The 22,819-nt window shown below is 41.3% G+C and overlaps 1 protein-coding gene across 1 annotated transcript in view; it reads right to left on the bottom strand.

The window, feature by feature from the left end:
• The window catches only part of LOC136862989 (uncharacterized), a 199,891-nt gene extending 184,635 nt beyond the window's left edge, over window positions 1–15,256 (bottom strand). Inside the window, exon 1 of the mRNA XM_067139293.2 lies at window positions 15,171–15,256. The gene's annotated coding sequence lies outside the window, so the exon portion shown is untranslated. The remainder of the gene's footprint in view (window positions 1–15,170) is intronic.
• Window positions 15,257–22,819: the final 7,563 nt, after the last annotated feature.

Below are 22,819 nucleotides of genomic sequence, written 5' to 3' on the forward strand. Positions count from 1 at the left end.
GATCTAATGTTTTAAGGGGAAGGAGATTGCAGTCTAAAGGTTTTATTCAGGAACATAATTCAGGATAGGTGTCTGTGAGAAATCGGTACGAGTCACTGCAGGTAGAACAACTGAGGGAAGATGAGGAACAGGGAACTGTTGCTGAGAAGTGCGGAAGTAGGAGGAAACGAAAAGGTAAGGAAGGGAAATGTAGAATATAGGATAGGAAAAACAGGTGGAACAGGGCCATGGGAGGGAAAAAAGGGAGGAGGAAGTAGCTTCTGCAGCTGTCAGGTAAGACAAGGCTGAGCAGGAGCGGAGGGGAGGAAATCGAATGACGTGGGTAGGTTTGAGGCTCTGGGCCTTATTACACATGTGGGGAAAATGTGTGGAGGGAAGGAAATCAGGGTAGAGTGTTATCCAGGAAGTAGGTTAAGGCAAATGTTGAGGAAAGCGGAAGAGAAGAAGGAAGGGAGGGAGAAGTGGTAGTGTTTCACGTCGGTACCAACAACGTAAGGCAAGCAAGTATAAGTACCAACATTGTCGGGGATGTGTGTGATGTGGTAAATGCAGCAGGGTCTAGTTTAAGAAAGCGGAGATTGTTATCAGTGAAATACTGTGTAGGAGGGATATTGGGTATTTAAATAGTACTCTGGAATGGGTATGTGGGAAATTGGAAGTGAGATTTCTAGATCCTAATGGGTGGGTAGGAGATAGGGATCTGCGCTCAGATGGCCTTCACTTAAACGAAAGTGGTACGTATAAGTTAGGAAATTTGTGTAGAAAGGTTATAGGGAGGTACATTCAGGGAAACGGGGTGATCTAGGGAGCGGTGATAAGGGAACATGGAATTGGAAGTCAAACAGGAATGACATACAAATGTTAGTGTTGAACTGAAGAAGTACTGTAAAGAAAGGAATAGAATTAAGTAATTTCATAGATATATATATTCACGAGATATTGTAATAGGAGTTGAATCACGGCTGAGAAATTATATAAAGGGTGCAGAAATTTTCTCACCGAACTGGAGTGTGTATCGTAGATATAGAATAGGAATGGTAGGAGGGAGAGTATTCTTTATGGTGAAAGAAGAATTTATAAGTTACGAAAACGTTAAAGATGACAGACATGAAATTCTAGGGGCAAGGCTCATTTCTAAATATAATAGGCAACATGATGTCTTTGTAGTGTACAGACCGGGAAAGGGTAGCGCTGACGCTGATTCAGAATTATTTGATAAGATAATCAGTTATGTGGAAAACGACATGGAAAGGAACGTGATTGTAGTGGGTGATCTCAATTTACCAAATGTCAATTGGGAAGGTAATGCGAACGACAGGATGTATGACCAACAAATGGCAAATAAGTTAATATGCGAAGGACATCTGATTCAGAAAGTATTGGAACCAACTAGAGGGATGAATATTCTGGTCGTGGTGCTGGAAAAAACAGATGATCTCTATTGAGAAACCGAAGTAATAGATGGTATTAGTGATCAAGAAGCGTTTGTCGTAGTTGAAAATAAATGTGATAGAAAGGTCTTAAAAGTAGGACTATTAGGCAGTACAATATGGCTGATAAAACAGGCATGAGGGAGTTTTTAAAAAGTAACTATGATCTACGGAAAATGGTAAATAAAAAAGTAAACATACTCTGGGATGCGTTTAAAGCAATTGTTTAGGAATGTGAAAACAGGTGTGTACCTTTAAAGGTGGTAAGGTATGGTAAAGACGTACGATATTATAATAGAGAACAAAAGAGGCCAAGAAGGAGGTGCAGGTTGGAAAGAAATAGTTAGAAATGGCTGTGGAAGTAGGGAGAAATTGAAGGAACTTACTAGGAAATTGAATCTAGCAAAGAAGTCAGCTAGAGAGAGAGATTTATTAAAGAAATAAATCATTCGTCCTCCAATGATGGTGAGCATTTGGATCCGGAATACAGTCTCAATTTCAATGGAGTTTAACAATATCAGTTTTATCGTTGGAGCTGTTATCTTCTTTTTTCCCAGGGTTAGTGGGGGAGGAATGTCAATCACGTTCTCAGGTACAGATGGAAGTGAATGATTTGCAGAGAGTCCCTCAGTATCTGTATTACTATTTTTTCTAACTCGCAAAATGGAGCTTTCAAGTTTTGTAGGAAGTTCGATGTCGGCCTCTTGCTCCGAATAGCAGGCCTCTGACGATCCACCGATCGATAGGTATTTTATACTTAGATGAAAGATAAGGCAAGCATGGAACGTAAATAGCTTGCTTTCCTAGGTCCACATCGCGAGCCTGATCCAGGTCCCTTTCAAAGCGAATGGTGGGATCTAAGACCATCGCTTTAATGTCCTCTCTGTTGATGGCTACGATGTCCGCCCTCCGATTAGAGTCATCGGTAGAGACGCAGTGAACCTCCTCGTGCACCTCCCATCCACGCTGTCTCAAGCCTTGAGCAATCGACGATCTTACATGGTGGTGGCGATGGTTGCGCATTAGTTCAGCGCTCCGGCAGAATCCCAACACATGTCCAGGGGTTTCTGACTCGTTGCAGCCATTTTGGCTGAGTGACCTACCGGGAACCGACCTGACTGCGGTGAGGTTGCATATCATCTTCACCGCATTTATGTATTCAGAAGAGGACAGAGGTGATTTATGAGACATCGAGGAGTTTGCTTTCGGGCAGTCTGAATATAACACTACTCATTTCCTTTATGTGGTAGTTGGCACCACGACTGAAAGGATCGATTTCTCATAATTTCACGTAGTTTTCTTCCGTCAATTTTTGGGGAGAGACTTTCTTTTTTATGTCAAGTCTGTGGAGTCTTGTTCATCAGGTAACTTCCTTACGTATGGTAGGTGAACGTCCTGAACATGGAGTAAGCGATTACAAATATTGTAATGCTGTATATTAGCTCCCCATTCTGCGCAAATTATTCCCATCCCTCTGACACTTCTGGCACTATACAGCATCGAATTTGGGGTATCATCAGGCAGCATCATTATTTCTTTTACAGAACTTCTTATAATTTTTTCCTGATCTTTAATAAAAGTGTTTGATAGTTGTGTCAGAGGGGCACATTGTAGAGGATAGATCAAACCCGGCCAAACAAACTCGTTAATAATCTTGATCTTTTGCTCTGGTTTTAGAAGTTTCATTTTTACCAGATTATTTAAATCGGAAGTTATTTTGCTTATTAGTTTATGTCTGTCAAGAGAGATTTCATTGTTGAAGTCTATTCCTTAATACTTGATTCGTTCATTGTTTGTTTTTATCGATGGGATTATTGATTCTTCGACTGTAGTGACGTTTCCTTCAGTTAATTTTCCTTTTTTCAGGATTATAGATTTGCTTTCAAGAGGATGGATATGTAAACCAATTTCTGCAAAGCTGCTTTCAGCCAAATTTAACAAGGTAGTAGCATCATTTTCGGTTTTGCTGAGTATGACTAGGTCGTCTGCGAAAGCAACTAAGGATAACGGCGGTAGATCATCAGATAAAATATAGCCATCATGTTAGGATATATCATGGTCAGTGAGATTTTGTATTACAGCATTAATTGCTAAATTGAACAGCAGTGGTGAGATAGGGGACCCTTGAGCTACGCCACACTTAATTTCGATGGGTTTTGATTTCTTATGATCAGCTTCCACTTGAACTGTGTTCTTTGTAAGAAATGCTTCAATTAATCTACATAAGTTAGGAGGAATTTCAGATTGTCGAAGAGATCGTTTGATATGTTCATGTCCGATAGAGTCAAATGCTTTTATGACATCTAAAAAATGATGCAACAATCATTTTTGTTGAGTTTCGCATCCTGGAGGCAACCATTCACGAGGGAAGCATTGACATGAGTTCCAGGTAATGGCACGAAGCCACGCTGGTGAAGACTTAGTGTGACATATGAACGCAGTCTCGTATCTAGAACTCGTTCAGTTATTCTCCTAATCACCGAATATATAGTTATAGGCGTCCATTGTTTAATATCATTTATGTCTCCACCCTTATGTATTAAAATTGTTCTGGCCATTTTGAGTTTTGAAGGCAAGTAGGAAAAATTAAGCATCGTGTTGATGAGTAACGTCAGAAATTTTGTAGCCCTGAGGTGCCGTAATATACGAACTGTAATATTATCTGGGCCTGGTGAGGTGTCAACTTTAATTTTGTATAATGCTTTATGGACATCATCTACTGAAATATTAATATCATCAGGTAAGTCAGTGCTTTTTTTCCATAAGAGACAGAGGAGAATTGTTATTTTCGGTACCAAAAGACTTTTCAAAATGATCTGAAATCGTACTTACTGCGATTTTACAAGAATAGGCCTTATTCGTTTTGTCCAAAATTTTGCGAGCAATTATAGTTATAGAAATGATATTGGGCTACCTCGTAGGCATAACGCTCTCTGTTTTTCTATAGTTGCCTTTTAGACCTCCGCTGTGGGTTACTAGAGGTTTTATGGTCATATTTACGATTATTTTGTAAATTTCTACTTTTGTAATATCTAACAGCAAGATGTTGAGGGCCAGGTAATTTATTAACCTGATCTGCAAAGAACTGCATAACCTCAGAAGTAAAAGATTCCAGCTGTGTAGCATCCCCGTTTTGCATAATGTTTGAAATCCTATCCTCCCAATTCTTTATAGGATTACTATTTTCAGTTTCATGATCAGCGACCGTTGGGGTGTCTTCTGTCAACTGTAAGCTTTCCCCAACATTCGTGTTACTAGCATATTGTGTTTTGATTTTATTTCTCCTATTCTCAGGGTGAGCTTTTCCTATGTGAATATTTACTCCTAACGCGACTTACAACATTTATTCATAATACTGAGGTACAGTTAATATACGGTGTGTATTCATACAACTACACTGTACTGTAAAAATCATACGAATTTTACAAAAAGAAGTATACCCGTATTTATAGATTACCATTTTATTCATGCCATTTGTGAGGTTACCATTTTATTGATTTAAAACGCCTACTATTAAAATGACGCTTTCTATACAATATCATTTTGTCACCAGAATGAAGAGGACCACAACATGATTGACCCTCCGAATGAAGACATCGCAATGAAAACATCAAGAAAAAGGAAAAAGAAAGTGAACAAACAACAACGGAAGAAACTTGCAAGGAATAGTGTACTTGAGTACACTACCAAAAAAACGAACAGTGATCCAGGCGAGAAATATAGTTGGTACTTCCTGTAAATGTCCTGAAAAAGAGAGTTTTGAACGGATTGGGGAGGGGTTTATACAGAGTATAAACAAGTCATTCTAGAAACCTTGGGGACTTCAACAGACAAAATATTTAATTGTTTGCTTCCATGCGGCTAGAACCAGAAAAACGAAAATATACAGGCAATGCAACGTAATAACACTGTGCGATACAGTGTTATAAAATATGGTAGAAGCACCGATGTCTGTAAAGTTGCATGTTTAAGCATTCGAGGTAGGGTAGAAAAATACACAATCAAAAATGAACAGGGGCTACTACTCCACCAGAAGATAGAAGAGGCAAACACAAGCACAGACCACATGCCTGTTCAGAGGAACAGGTGCAGTTAGTTAAGAAACATACAGAAAGTATTCCGAAATACAAAAGTCATTATACTAGAAAAGATAACGGTGATAAATTTTATGTGTCACGGGAATATTATATAGAAAGTTGCTACAACCACTATATACACTGACTGACAGTGACAATGCAACACCAAGGAGGAGTGGTTCGAAAGGGATGAAAGTTGGGGAAAAACAGAGACGGCACGGATGAATAATTGATGTTTATTTCAAACCGATATGCAGGTTACACAATGCGCACGGCATCGACTCAGTAGGATGTAGGACCACCGCGAGCGGCGATGCACGCAGAAACACGTCGAGGTACAGAGTCAATAAGAGTGCGGATGGTGTCCTGAGGGATGGTTCTCCATTCTCTGTCAACCATTTGCCACAGTTGGTCGTCCGTACGAGGCTGGGGCAGAGTTTGCAAACGGCGTCCAATGAGATCCCACACGTGTTCGATTGGTGAGAGATCCGGAGAGTACGCTGACCACGGAAGCATCTGTACACCTCGTAGAGCCTGTTGGGAGATGCGAGCAGTGTGTGGGCGGGCATTATCCTGCTGAAACAGAGCATTGGGCAGCCCCTGAAGGTACGGGAGTGCCACCGGCCGCAGCACATGCTGCACGTAGCGGTGGGCATTTAACGTGCCTTGAATACGCACTAGAGGTGACGTGGAATCATACGCAATAGCGCCCCAAACCATGATGCCGCGTTGTATAGCGGTAGGGCGCTCCACAGTTACTGCCGGATTTGACCTTTCTCCACGCCGAAGCCACACTCGTCTGCGGTGACTATCACTGACAGAACAGAAGCGTGACTCATCGGAGAACACGACGTTCCGCCATTCCCTCATCCAAGTCGCTCTAGCCCGGCACCATGCCAGGCGTGCACGTCTATGCTGTGGAGTCAATGGTAGTCTTCTGAGCGGACGCCGGGAGTGCAGGCCTCCTTCAACCAATCGACGGGAAATTGTTCTGGTCGATATTGGAACAGCCAGGGTGTCTTGCACATGCTGAAGAATGGCGGTTGACGTGGCGTGCGGGGCTGCCACCGCTTGGCGGCGGATGCGCCGATCCTCGCGTGCTGACGTCACTCGGGCTGCGCCTGGACCCCTCGCACGTGCCACATGTCCCTGCGCCAACCATCTTCGCCACAGGCGCTGCACCGTGGACACATCTCTATGGGTATCGGCTGCGATTTGACGAAGCGACCAACCTGCCCTTCTCAGCCCGATCACCATACCCCTCGTAAAGTCGTCTGTCTGCTGGAAATGCCTCCGTTGACGGCGGCCTGGCATTCCTAGCTATACACGTGTCCTGTGGTACACGACAACACGTTCTACAATGACTGTCGGCTGAGAAATCACGGTACGAAGTGGGCCATTCGCCAACGCCGTGCTCCATTTATCGTTCGCTACGTGCGCAGCACAGCGGCGCATTTCACATCATGAGCATATCTCAGTGACGTCAGTCTACCCTGCAATTGGCATAAAGTTCTGACCACTCCTTCTTGGTGTTGCATTTGCTCTGTCAGTCAGTGTAGATGAATACTGTCTTGATATCGCAGCAAAGCCTGTATTTTTCGACAAGTATCATCGCATCTTTATTGAAGATTTCAATATGTCTTTCAAATTGCCAAAAACAGATACTTGCCCAACGTGCGATTCAAATAAATTGAACTGGCGGCTGCGAGAAACGACGACAGCAATACGGAAAAGCGAAGACAAATAAATATAGAGAAGGAATTACATCTCAGAAAAGCCCAGGCAGGCCAAGATAATATAAAAGTACTATCGGACCGGGCATTTTTAGGTAAAGATATCCATTATAACAACATTTGATCTCCAACAAGCATTGCCCACTCCTAAACACTCGACAGGACCAATGTTCCATGAGAAGAAACTGTGGACAAATACTTTAGCATTCGTCCCTGTAATTCCTCACCAGGTTTTTTGTTTTGAATGAAACAGTAGCATCCACGGGTTCAGAGGAAATCGGCAGTTGCTTACTGAAGTATTTTTAAGATCACGATATACGAGGGAATAAGTTGATTGCAATTTCAGAGGACTGTTCCGGGCAAAACAAAAACCGGAACATTGTATCCAGATCTGTTCAAATTATTAGACTCAACAGATAAATTCATGCTATTTTGAAATACATTTAAGATACCTCTTGATAAAAGGGATTGTTGGTGAACATGTGCAACATCAATTCCCACACAGTTTATGAATGCATCAAGCTGTTGGCAGCTCTGTTTTGACCTTCAGCAGTTTTGTTTTGGAGGGAGAGTCATTGCCTGCTCTATGACTGCAAGTAGCAGTTGGATTCTTGCTTCCGACAACAGAGAAAAACTGTAGTTATGGCCATTGTTGGTGGATTGTACTGTTGCTAGGGCAGTGTAGCTATCTCTAACCATTAATTTTAAAGTGATCTCATGCAGTTTTATTCAGTCAGTTGTTTCTTTCCAACTTCTAGTGCTGTGTACCGTATAATCGGATTGTTTTCTGATAATGGGGAAAGGCGAAGGCATTTCCCCACGTAAAATTGCAGTTGTCAATACTCTGCTGAGTGAAGGAAGGTATTCACAGAGGCAAATTGCACGTAAAGTGTCTTTAAGTCAAAAATCAGTGAGTAGAATTAGTGCAGAATTGAGGCAGAATACAACTTATCATCAAAATAGAGTGGGAAAGTGTAGGCAAAAATCAAATCTTTCTCCACGAGGCATTAGAACACTAAAAAATTTGGCTCTTCTCAATAGCAAATGCACTTCTTAGGACTTGAGCATTAAAATGGCAGGTTATGGAGCAGTTGTTCCTCCTGGAAGTGTCCGGAGGATCTTGTGTAGCGAGGGCATTAAATCGTGCAGACCAAGGAAGGAAGCGTAGGGCACCCCATCAATGGCACATTCACGTTTGGAATGGGCAAACGAACTTCAGCACTGGTCTGATGAATGGGAGAAAGTGTGTTTTAGTGATGAGTCGTATTTCAGCATTTCTGAAGAATGTTCAAGATATGTACATCGTCGACGTGGAGAGGAATACAAGTTGGAGTGCATACAACAGACTGTGAAACACCCAACTGCAACGATGGTGTGGGGTGTGATGTCCATCTATGGGCCTGGACGAATTCAAATTTTGGAGGGGACAATGAAACAGGACAATTACAAACGGGTTCTTGAAGAACAACTCTTTCCTCAGGCCGAAGAATGGTTTGACGATGGTTCTTATTCATGCATGATAGTGCACGCTGTCATAAGGCCAAAAGTGTCACAAAATTTTTAAAGGAGAAGGATATCAGCGTTCTTCCATGGCCGGGCAACAGTCCGGACAAGAATCCAATAGAAAATGTATGGACCTTCATGAAACACAAGATGATGAAAAAGAACATAACCAACAAACATCAGCTGATTGCAGAAATAAACAATCTGTGGTATACAGATGTGGAACTGAAGGATATGTGCGTAAATATTGAGAAAAGCATGCCAAACCGGCTAAAGAGTGTCATTCAATACAAAGGGTACCACACAAAGTACTAAACTGTTCAGTTGTATTCAGGGATTTAACTGTAATGTTGTAGTAGTAATTTTGCAGGTTGATTAAGTTTTAGTATGAAGTTAAGAAGTTGGTGTGATGAATGACAAAAGTGGGCTAGATTAACTGGAGATACCTCCAAACAGCAAACAACTTATGCAAGGGACTGATGTTATGCTAAAATACTAGTTTTGTTAATATAAATATGTTTCTCAACATGTTTTTGCGAAGCGAATTAAAAAAGGGCTTGATCTGCCTGTTGAATCTAATAATTTGAACAGTGTATGTTTAGGTGCTGCTTATTGCAACAGGAATATTTTCAATCAATCACTACTGATCTGCATTTAGGGCAATCGCCCAGGTGGCAGATTCCCTATCTGTTGTTTTCCTAGCCTTTTCTTAAATGACTGCAAAGAAATTGGAAATTTATTGAACATCTCCCTTGGTAAGTTATTCCAATCCCTAACTCCCCTTCCTACAAACAAATATTTGCCCCAATTTGTCCTCTTGAATTCCAACTTTATCTTCATATTGCGATCTACCCAACTTTTAAAGACACCACTCAAACGTATTCGTCCACCAATATCATTCTACGTAAATATCTCCACTGACAGCCCGGAACACACCACCCAGTCGAACAGTTCGTCTTCCTTCTCCCAAGTCCTCCCAGCCCAAACTTTGCAGCATTTTTGTAACGCTACTCTTTTGTCGGAAATCACCCGGAACAAATCGAGCTGCTTTTCTTTGGATTTTTCCAGGTCTTGAATCAAGTAGTCCTGGTGAGGGTCCTATACACTGCAACCATACTCTAGTTGGGGTCTTACCAGAGACTTATATGCCCTCTCCTTTACATCCTTACTACAGTCCCAAAATATCCTCACAACCGTGTGCAGAAATCTGTATCCTTTCTTTATAATCCCATTTTTTTGTGATTACCCTAGTTATGATCTTTCCTTATAGTAACACCTAGGTACTTTCAATGATCCCCAAAAGGAACTTTCACCCCATCAACGCAGTAAGTAAAACTGAGAGGACTTTTCCTATCTGTGAAATTCACAACCTGACTTTTAACCCCGTTTTCATCATGCCATTGCCTACTGTCCATCTCACAACATTATTGAGGTCATTTTCCAGTTGCTCACAATCTTATAACTTATTTATTACTCTGTACAGAATAACATCATCCACAAAAATCCTTATCTCTCATCCCACTTCCTTACTCATATCATTTATATATATATTTATACCAAGGACCAAGGGGAAAGTTTTCATTCCCTCCCCGATGGGGAGGGGCGAGCCACCTAGAAGGTAACGCCTTCTCTCTGAGATTTGGCGGGTTTGGAGGATTGATGGAGTTGGAAGAGGGAGAAACGGTGATGTATTATATGGGGGTGTGATGGAGGTTTGGCCTCTTGGCTAAGGGGTGCAGTTCTGTTCCTGTGCTTTTTATTAAGAATTACTTACATACAGAGAGATACATATACAGAGTTACATAGAGTTGTTTACAGACACATATGGTGCTTGTACAATTTGTAGATTCAATGTGAGAGTTTAGTAGGGAGTGCTAGGGCAGGGTTGTGATGTAAGGATGTGGAGGGTTGGTGTAATATTGGCGATGGAGATGGCTAGAAGGCAGAGTAGGTCTAATATCGGGAGCGGTGGTGGGAAGTGGCGGGTTTCGGGAGTGGGTTGGTAAACAACTTGCGGGGGTGGGGTGGTCGGAGAGGCTGGCCGGGGGCGGCGATGGGAGTTGTTAGGAGGGGAGCGCACTGTGTGTAGTGGGGAGCGAGAGTGCTCCACTCGGTGGTGCTGGCTGTGAATTCGGACGCCGGTGGTGATCAGTTGACGTACTTCATCTTCAGAGGAGACTTGTAGCCGCGCCATGAACGTTGGGCCGTTGACGTTGTAGATGCGGTACGCGCGGCGGGCTGGGACTCCTGCTGTTTGGAGTTCTCGGAGTATTTCTGCTTCTGAGATGGCTGCATCTACACAGCTCGGAGGTGGAAGCTGCTGAGGTGCCGGTGTTGCAGCGTCTGCGTTCCCTTGTGTGGCTGGCTGTGCTGCGATGGTTGCCTCTGTGAGGTTGGTAGGGGGTTGCTGGGGACTTGGTGGTGTGGAGTTTAGGGAGGTGGTGTATGTTGACATTAGGAGAGAAGGGTGGCTACACGTGGTACTAATGGTGGCAGTATAGGAGGGAGTATAGGCCGAAGTGGTGATGGTGGAAGTGGTGGTAGTAGTAGTTGTGGAAAAAATGGACTTGGGAGGCGGTGGGGGTGGGGGCTGGTGGTCTTTGACGGAGGGAGTAGTGCTAGGGTCATCGAAGTGCTGCTTTACTATGTACGCCGGGGTGGGCTCCCCTTTGTGGCGTCTGTTCTTGATGGTCATGCCGTTGTCTAGGAGGTTTTCCCCTCCTTCTTGGCTGTGTACATAGGCCAGAACGTACGTCGATGGTGAGTAGGTGGAGTGTTCCAGGAGCCTGATGACATCGTGGACTCGGGCGCCGGTGTTACGTAGTTCAGCAAGGATGTCATTTTCAGTGAGGACGGTGTCCACGCCTGTGATGAGGCAGGAGTGCGTGTTGTCGGGGAGGCGACAGCCAACTAGGCGTCTGCCTATATATTTTTCTTGGGCCGACTGATTTGCAAATAGAGATGAGGGCCACACAGCCGAAAAAATTTTGAGGCGTGTTGCTTGTTTCCGAGTTTGATACAAATGAGCTGATGTGAATGGAAGGGTACCACACAAAAACTCCCAGTAACACAGTTTGTTAATTCGTACCGCTTACTTTGGTCTTCAAGGTGGCACAGAATCTCTATTGTCTACTAACATTTGAACAACTCGGCTATTCTTTGTAGCATTTTGGACACACTACATTTCTACATTTATCAATCAATCAATCAATCAATCAAACAATCAATCAATCAATCAATCAATCAATCAATCAATCAATCAATCGATCAATCAATCAATACTGATCTACATTTAGGACAGTCGCCCAGGTGGCAGATTCCCTATCTGTTGTTTTCCTAGCCTTTTCTGAAATGATTTCAAGGAAATTGGATACTTATTGAATATCTCCCTTGGCAAGTTGTTTCAATCCCTAACTCCCCTTCCTATAAAAAATATTTGCCCCAATTTGTTCTCTTGAATTCCAATTTTATCTTCATATTGTGATCTTTCCTACTTTTAAAGACACCACTCATACGTATTCGTCTACTAATGTCATTCCACGCCATATCTCCACTGACAGCTCGGAACATAACACTTAGTGTACGGCCACACTTGCGTTTTTTCCCGCAGCGTGAGGGGTCCTGGATGGGTTGCTCTGCGGGCTTCCCTTGGGGTCCGTCCTGTCGCCGCGGCAATCCCTCTGCGCCAGTCAGGTATTTTCTATATATTTCAATTCCATTTATAGTATGTACAAGACATACACATATTACTCACTTATTTCATTCCCATAACTCTTCCTTCCTATTCCATGGCCCAAGAGCTACACGTATAGCTGACGGCCCACCCACCCCTCCCCGAGGTGTGGGAATGAAATAATTAATTTGATTGATTGATCTTTTTCGACAATTTAAACGCAGTGATTTCAATGTGAAAGTGCGCGCTCTGGTAGACCACAAAAGTGCGTGACGAGCAATTGCAGGCGTTACTGGATGATGACCCAACTCATACTCAACGGCAATTGGCACAAGCATTAAATGTGTCACAAGAAACAATCAGCAGACGTTTACGAGAAATGGGGAAGATCAGTAAACTCGGTAAATGGGTCCCATAAGATTTGAATGAACAGCAAATGGAAAATCGTAAAGTCTCTTGTGAAGTGCTGCTTCAACGCCACGAAAGAAAATAATTTCTCTACCGAATTGTGACGGGTGACGAAAAATGGATTTGTTTTGAAAATCTGAAGCGGAGAAAATCGTGACTGTCACCTGGCGAAGCCGGTCCTTCAACACCAAGGCCAAATCGCTTCGGCAAGAAGACCATGCTTGTGTCTGGTGGGACCAGAGCGGTATTGTGTATTATGAACTCTTGAAACTCAGTGAAACCGTTAATACAATCACGCATTGATCGAAAGACGAGCGGAATGGGCCAGAAGACATGGCAAAGTGATTTTTTACACGACAATGCGCCTTCTCACACAGCAAAACCAGTGAAAGTCACCTTGAAATCGCTTGGATGGGACATCCTTCCTCACCCGCCGTACTGCCCCGACCTGCCACCATCTATCACCTCTTCGCATCAATGGGTCACGCGCTTGCAGAACAGCACTTCAACAATTTCGAGGAAGTTGAAAAATGGCTCGACGAAAGGTTTGCCGGAAAAGACAATCCATAACTTACCTGAAAGATGGGAGAAGTGTTGTAGAAGCCGATGGCCAATATTTTGAATAAACAAGAAATAAATTTCCCTTGAAAATTACGTGTTTTCTTTACCACAAAAACCGGCAAAAACTTATGCATACACCTGGTATTCACGGCCTTGGCACGTGGAGACGATTCTTCTATATTCTCACGGCAGGGATTTTTTTTTTTTTTTGAAACACGTGGCGGAGTGATATGAACGTAATTTGTTAATTTTCTGGTTTTAATCATGTCCAGTGGAAGAATTGAAGGTCGAATTCACGATCTACGGATGTTTCTAGTTATTATAATTGCCATCACAACAATTAGGTTCCAAGAGGAGACAAAATGCAATTTTTGTAAAATATCACATCATCAAAATCGGCGGGATGGTAATCTTCCTTGTCATTCGCTGATTAGAATTGAAGAGTGAGCACGTCAACCTATAAGAGCTCCGAGCGGAGCCTGAGATATTTTCTAATCACCTAAGGTCAACATTACGTGGGCTTAGACTATGCGACGAATTGTTCCCAATCAAGACACAAAGTTAGTCAGTTGTAAAAGTTGTCTTTAATATTATTAGGCAAAGTAATAGTTGAGGGAAAAACCTTAAATACTGCTTCGGCAGTGGTCTTCGATATTTAAACAGATTAGGCAGAAAGAAGGACGTTATAATTTAGCTAGGTTTAGCAGCGCTAAACATTATCTTAACTGCTGTACTATAACGACGGTGTCGTCATTTGTCTGTCTTTTAATAAACTATATTAGGCTGAGCCAAGGTAGAGGAGAGGTCACGGCTTAGTGTGTGCGTGCGTTGATTAGACCCTCGGTTTCGTGTGCGGTTATCGCGTGGAGAACATAATTTAAGGGTATTTTTATATGGTCTATTTCAGATTCTTAAGTGTAAGCAAAATAAAAAGGAGCAATGACCGAGCTCGATAGCTGCAGTGGCTTAAGTGCCTCCAGTATTCTGGAGATAGTGGGTTCGAACCCCACTGTCGGCAGCCATGAAGATGGTTTTCTGTGGTTTCCCATTTTCACACCAGGCACATGCTGGAGCTGTACCTTATTAAGGCCACGGCCGCTTCCTTCCTACTTCTAGCCCTTTCTTGTCCCATTTTCGCCGTAAGACATACCTGTGTCGGTGCGGCGTAAAGCAATTAGCAAAAAAAAAAAAAAAAAAAAACTGTCTTGATTAGTTATGGGGACTTGGCTCATATTCATCTTAATTGAGCACACATTAACATCTTACACACAAGATCAAGCATTATTTAAACTCATGACCCTTATTCATTTGTTTAACCCGAGATGAAAATTTTATTATTATTATTAGATGTGCTAGATCTCAAATTCGCGTAAACTAGGGTTCGACAATATGCCAGATGACACTAACACGCCTTAAATCATAGAGGAAGAAAATTTTATATAGAATCCGGCGTGACAAAACATGCCGTAAATCTGTCCCACACGACTTCTGAGAAAAAATATTTTCAAAATTGAATTATTAATTATCGGTGGGGACAATAATTTTTAAATCACACTAGACTATTAAATGGGACAGCTAGAATAATCGTAGAAGACACACGCACGTTCTAGTTATTCTAATAGAGACCAATAATCACTCACACACAAATGAAAATACTACCATATACCATGTGAAAGAAGGATGAAAATATTCAAAACTACTGCAAGACTAGAAGAAATATTGCCACTAATGAATAAGTAAGCATTATTTCTACAAAGATGAACAGATAAACATTAGAAAAGAGTACTTAAATGAATGATGAAACTGGATCTCTGCCGATGATCTGGAACATGTGGTGGGTTATCTGCCTCTGGTCGCTATCTCCCCATGTCAAAGATCGCCTACATTTTAGCACACCATTGTAGCCGTGATGTTCAATGCAGAGTTGTGGCAGGCTTCCTCTTCATAGTGTAGCAACATCTTGAAACACTCGATCCAACACGTGGCGATCCTCTTCCTTCTTCTCGTACAGTAGAAGCTGAAACTGACAAGCAATTTTAGGAGGTATTCTGCACACACACACACACACACGATGAATTTTAAAGATGAATAACACGTAACTTTGCCCGGGAAAATCTGCCAGATTCGTTGATCCAAATATTAATGAAGGGTAACTGATTTGTACTGCCGAATAATTAATCCAAGGAGCGTCTGCGTCGTGAATGTAAGAGTATCGGAGTATCAAATATAAAGAGCGTTTCTTCTGGAAACTGGGGTATTTCAGCACATTCAGAACGAGGGTGTCTCACCACAATGGTCCGTAATTGGTCGACGTCTAGCGTCTAATAGGCTATTACCAGGGGCGAAGCGTCAGGGGAGACAGGGTAGACAGCGTGTACCCTTAACATTTTGTGAACGAAATCTTATCTAGTTAACTTTTTATAATAAGTATTTCCACATTCACGACATTATTGTATTCTCCGCTTTACTTATTTTCGTCAAATTTCGGCAATACTAGGCCTCGCGTCAGTTACACGAAGCACGTAGGCGAAAGTAGACGCTGTCCATTCTGTGTATGTTCCCTTTGATTTTCAAATCTTTCAGATACAAGGTCTGTCTAGGGAGGTCAAGTCACGAATGCTTCTTATGGAGCCGCCATATTGGGTCTTTAAGCGAGCGTAACCAAAGGCAAGTGTATTTGAATTTAGAGGATTTCGGTGCCGTACATTGGAATAAAACAGAACATCAACTAATTTTCGTAAAGAACTTAATTTGGTATGTACTGTTCATGTATATATAACTGTATAACACTTAAATGATATTAATACATTCACAGCTATTTAAATAGGAAGATAATTAGCAGAGCCAGAAATTCTTTTTTCTTTTCTTGAAACAAGAATCAACAGGAAAGCTCATGTCCTACTCTTTTACTTCCTTGCAACTTGGTCTTGCAGTGTTTCCTATTAATATCAGCTGACAAATACGTAATCTTATTGAGAGAAACATAGAAATCTGTACAGTACCTGTGTCATATTATGATTACCGCTACAAGAAATACTGAACTTGAAGTACTAAAAGACAGTTGTAATAAATTACCTTCAGCGTTTTCTTTATTAAGAAAGTAATTACCGATACTGCGTTTCTAAGGGGTTACCCCAGTGTGTTGACGAACACCGAATGCCTCTTGAGTTGAGTGCATTAAATTATGTATGGTAACTGTTGTTATCCATTCATGTGGTATTTCTTTGGGTTCTAAGGCAAAAATACTCTGCACATGTGCAACAAGGGTGATGTTCTTAGCTATTCTTAACTAGTTTATTGCAGCTATATAGTACCAAGTGGTGGTGGTGACGGTTGTTTTAAGAGAAAGTACAACTGGGCAACCATCGTCTATAAACACTAATCAGAAGAAAACTAATGGAAGGGGTCCAACACTTCGAAAAATGAAGGTATCGGCAAAAGAAAGATGAAGCCCACAAAGTGCGTGGAAATGAAAAACTTCCTTGACCTCGCATGCGCTAATGCTGTCGCGGTCGGAAAAGAACAAGTGTTGACCAGGCGAAGTCGGATGGGATAGAATAGGTGTGAGCCTAACACAAGTGAAAGCAATGTTAAGACTCAGCTAAGGGCCTCGTAGTCACAACCCAAATTGATTTCCCCCTGTGGGCGGGGGAAATAGAATAACACCCACGGTATCCCCTGCCCGTCATAAGAGGTGACTGAAAGGGGCGTCAGGAGCTCCTAACTAGGGAGCGTGGGTTGGCGACCACGGGGCTCTCAACTGAGTCCTAACGTTCATGCATATAATAATAATAATAATAATCGTGGTTAGAAAATTACAGCCATTGGTAGACGCGATTCCTTAAGAAATAGAAATTCAGTCACTATTGAGTTAACCTAGGTTAGACTATTTTAGGGATCACATTAGGATATTGTGTTAGGGTACGGTACGTTAAATTACAGTAGTTGGTTAGTGCGAGGGTTGTGATCTTTAAGTATTTGTCCAGCCAGATAATGTACTCCATAGAGCATTTAAGGTGAATGAAATATAGCTGTAAATAGTAACTAGAGTACCGTAAAAGACTGCTATTAACAATTATTGTTGTAATGATGACAAGCTGGACACAAATTGTTGGTTTGAAGAGATAGGCCAGCGAAATTAACCAATTACGGTTAAAATTCCAGACCTTGCCGGGAATCGAACCTGGGACCGCTATGACCTAAAGGCAAGCACGCTAATCATTTAGCCATGGAGCCGGACGCATGAAAAGGAAATTTTTTCATAAACTACAATACTACTATTACACATTTCCTGTTACTTTCCTTGCTTGCTTTGATTATTATTTATTATTATTATGTTATTTGCTTTACGTCCCCCTAACTACTTTTACGGTCTTCGGAGACGCCGAGGTGCCGGAATTTAGTCCCGCAGGAGTTCTTTTACGTGCCAGTAAATCTACCGACACGAGGCTGTCGTATTTGAGCACCTTCAAATACCACCGGACTGAGCCAGGGTCGAACCTGCCGAGTTGGGGTTAGAAGGAAAGCGCCTTAACCGACTGGGCCACTCAGCCCGGCTGCTTGTTTTGAAAGACAGTTCCCTTTCTTTGGGAGGTTCCCTATAATATGTCAAAGACTTGGGTGGATTAGGGACGTTGAAAATTTTTGGGATGGAATTCCACTTGAGTAGTTTCCGTCCATCTGCCCTCTTTAGTTCAAATAGCGATTCTTCAAAATTATGCTAGAAGAAAATACATAATAAGACCTATAAATATAAAACATCGTTCATACAAACATATTACTGTATTATTCAGGAGTAATACGGGTGTATAAGTTCACAAAACCGCGCACAAGACGGAATTATCTGTCATGCCTACAGTTTTGTACCCACTGAGCTCTCCTTTGCTTAACTTTCGGGAAGCGAAACACTCTAATTCCGTCAGTTGTCTTATTTTGACAATTTGGAGCGGCACAGTATCCCATTTTCTTTCAAAATACAAGTAATAACTCACATCATTACATCGTGCACGCCCACATAACAACGATATTCGAGACCCAATATGGCCGCCACCGCAAAGGATTGTGGTAGCGTGACCAGACCTCCCTAGACAGACCTTGTTCAGATAGAGCAACACTAACGCTATCTGTAGGAGCTGACTGTGCAACTATGACTTTCCTATAGCGAGATTTCTCCGCCCAGTAGACAGACTTACCAGCGTCTCTTGTTGCTGTCATTGGCTAGTATTTGGATCTCAGGTATAAATGTGCTCTTATTGGCTACCATCTCAGACATGCTTTTAATGTAATTAATTTGAATTTACTTTATTATAAGACACGTCTCAAATTAAAATAATATTCAAATACGAAATATAGCACACTTACACCTAATAAATGAATGACACCATGAAAACCTTTCAAGTGCATTCATTTTCTTACCCACCAATATTAGTCACGATGTTATAACCCCAACAACTATTGGCTTACATTCTTAATAATGAACTCCAGAGTGTACATAAAGAAACAATAAAATTGCTTAACTTGATGCCGTATATTCCGTTAACGTCAGTTTCTAGCGATCACGCAAAGGGTGCCTTCAAACGAATTAAAACCTATTTAAGGAATTCGATGACCAACCATAGACTGTCTAACTTGGAAACTCTAGAAGGAACTGTTGTGGCATCTTAGCAAGACCCCCGACTTCAAAACGAGAGTAATAGATATATTTGCTGAAATGAAAAACAGACGGATTGAACTCATTTACAAGAATATTGTTTAAGGTGACTTGTACGAAAGCCTATTTATTTCTTATTTATCTTATTCAATCTACATAGAAATGAAATATATTGCTATTTTTTATTCTAAAAGTATGTTGTTATTTGACAACTCCCGCTGCCTATTTAGTCTATATTTAAAATAAAACGAGTGCACGTAGGCTTATAGTTTGTTATAGGATTTGTCTTATTTTCAGTCATTAATATAATATTAAATATAGATCTGTATGCGTTGGAAACAAAATTCAATATATAATATGATTAAAATAGTTTAAAGTAAAACATCTCTGTCTACCTCCTTACTGAGTTCACGCTTCGCCACTGGCTATTACAATTCTCGAAAGTACTTCCGTCTGAGACTTGGACATGCGTGATTCATATCGATGCGACCTTGGCTCCTCTCAGTGGGTCACGTGGGGACAGCTGACAGCTCGATTAAAAATCAATACTTCGCTCCCCTCGCCAGCAAGACCGTTTCCGTACAGGCGAGAACGTCTATGTAACACAGGGTTGGGGAATATCGCCCGTGCTAATGGAATAATAATCTTGTACTCGCAGACACAATAAATACTTATTGTAGGCCAAATTTGAAGGGGACAATACATACATACATACAACATACATACTGTTACAAATTAAACTCCTTCTGTTTCACTACTCTAATTTATTTCAGGATGACCCAATAAATGCACACACACACACACACACACACACACACACACACACACACACACACACACACACACACACACACACACACACACATTATACACACACAATTCCAATTAACCATAAATGGCCACACTCACTAACTGCTGTCTATTTACAAGACTCTCTTCCTTATGGCGCAGCAGGTGGTCCTCCATCTCTAATGGATGACAAGGTACTCTAAAGACTGAACAGCTGTGTATTATTTCCCAATGTTAGTTCTCTATCGTATCAGACTTGGAGACCATTAGACCATGGGCTTACTAAGCAGAGCTCGCTAGCCCGATAGCCAGGTAGAGGCAAGCTTTCGAAAGTAGCTGTTGCTTGTACTCCTGTCACTCCAGTGGTCCAGTGTACACCGGAGCTAAAAAAGATCGGCTCGTGCACATCTCTAGTGGTAGGGTAGAGAATCTCAAACAAGAAATGGATAGACTGAAGTTAGAAGTAGTTGGTATAAGTTACGTACATTGGCAGGCAAAGCAGGATTTTTTGTCAGGTGACTAGAGAATTACCAAGACAAAATCAAACATGGGAAATGTAGGATTTGGTTTAATAGTGAATAAGAAAATAGGACAGCAGGTAAGCAACTATGACCAGCATTGTGAACAAATTATTGTTGTCAACATAAGACACCAAGCTAAAGCCCACCACAATAGTGCAGGTCTATATGACTACTAGTTCAGCAGATGATGAAATCAAAAGAATATATATATATTTTTTTTTTTTTGCTAGGGGCTTTACGTCGCGGAAGAATATATGAAGAGATAGAAGATTTAATAAAATATGTAAAAGGAGACGAGAATTTAATTGCAACAGGAGATTAGAACACAGTGAGAGGTCAAGCAAAAGAAGGTAATTCTGTAGGAGAATTCAGACAGGACAAAAGGAATGAAAAAGGAAGTTAGCTGGTTGAATCCTGCACTGATCATGACTTAGTCCTTGCTAATACTTGGTTTGAACATCACCAACGATGGATGTATACATGGACAAGACCTGGGAACAGAGAAAGGTATCAAATATATTTCATTACGATCTTGCAGAGATTCAGTAACCAGGTGTTGGATTGCAAGACCTTCCCAGTAGCAGATGTGAACTCTGACCCACAGCTTGGTAATCATGAAATGAAAAGAGAAGAAATTGAAGAAAGGAATACAATAACATGGGCTCTAGATAAGTTGAAAGAAAAGAGTGTGAGAGATTGTTTCAAGAACCATGAAGCACCAGCACTAGCTACTTATACAGTTTACGGAGCAGCACTAAATGAAAAGGCTGAAGGAACCCAATACATGAAGAGTGGACAGTCTTGAAGAATAAAATCAGTAGGACTGCTGAAGAAAAGTAGGATCAAGTAAGAATCAATGGAAAATTCAGGAGATGTTAGACCTGATTGATGAACGGCAAAAATACAAGAATGCAAAAAAAATTAGGAGGGCAGAAAATAATACAGGCAATTAACAAATGAAGCAGATAGAAAGTGCAAGACAGCTGAGGAAAAATGGCTGAAAGAGAAGTGCAATAATGTTGAAGGTTATAGGAAAGGTAGATGCTGCATACAGGAAAATCAAGGAAACCTTTGGAGAAAGGAAATCTAGGTGTATGAATAATAAGACAAGGCAGAAAGATGGCAAGAACAATGGGAGACCAAATTTTGAGGCCAGAATTCGTCAGAGCTTTGAGACCTAAATAGGAACATGGCACTTGTAATTTATAACATACTGTCAGAATTACTGATTGCCATACGGGAAACCAGCATGGTGAGGTTATTCCGTTTAGTGTGTAAGATGTATGTTACAGGAGAAGTGCCTTCCTATTTTAGACAGAATGTTGTTATACCTAATCCCAAGAAAGCAGGGGCTGACAAGTCTGAAAACTACTGCACCATTAGTTTAGTATCTCACGCTTTCAAAATGTTAATATGTATTATTTACAGAAGAATGGAAAGAAAAGTTGAAACTAAGTTGGGAGATCAGCTTGGATGCAAAAAAAATGTAGGAACACATGAAGCACTTTATATCTGATCTTAGAGGACCGAATTAAGAAGGACAAGCCCACGTACATTGCCTTTGTAGGTCTAGAAAAGGCTTTTGATAATAATGATCAGACCAAGCTGTTTGAGATTCTGAAGGTGATCAGAATCAGATACCGGGAAAGAAGAATTATATACCGTACAATCTGTACAAAAATCGGTCCTCAATGATAAGAATCGAAGGCTATGAAAAACAAGCAGCAGTCCAGAAAGAAGTGAGGCAAAGGCTGCAGTTTGTTCCCTCTCCTTTTCGTTGTTTATGTAGAAAAATTGGTAAAGGGATTCAAAGAGGAATTTGGGGAAGGAATCACAATCCAAGGAGAGGAATCAAAACTCTAAAATTTGCCAGTGATATTGTTATTTTATCTGAGTCTGCAGAAGATCTGGAGAATTTGCTGAATGGTGTGGAGGAGTACAAGATGAAAATAAATACCGGTATATCCAAAACCAAAGTAATGGAGTGCAGTCAAATGAAGTCAGGTGATGCAGGAAATGTTAGATTAGTCATGTGGAAACCCTGTAAGCTTGATGTACATTGAAACATACACATTCATCATTGTCCTCAACTGAACACAGTTTGTCTGGTGTTGTAGAGCACTCCCTGTTGCACTGATACTAGAGATTGAACAGGTCTTTGTGCCTTGTACTTATGGAAATCCACTTCATGAAATTTATCATCCGAGCTGTAACTCTGTAAATGCCAGTGTAAACGGGGCCGTCCTTTCATAGCACATTCATCGAATATTCAACAACATAACTGATGTTAATCTGTAGCCCTTTCTGTATTCCTATGCAGTCTAGCAATGCCTTCGCGGACAAAAAAAATTTCCTTTTCTTCATTACGTGCACAATAAAATGCTTTTCCATTTTGAACTGTCTTACAATGGCTACCTTCAGGTGGATCATATGAAGTATTCTCATCACTTTCTGGTTCATAATCAACACGAGCTT

Source organism: Anabrus simplex, chromosome 2 (assembly GCF_040414725.1).
Source record: "Anabrus simplex isolate iqAnaSimp1 chromosome 2, ASM4041472v1, whole genome shotgun sequence".
In the NCBI taxonomy this organism is placed as follows: Eukaryota; Metazoa; Arthropoda; class Insecta; order Orthoptera; family Tettigoniidae; genus Anabrus; species Anabrus simplex.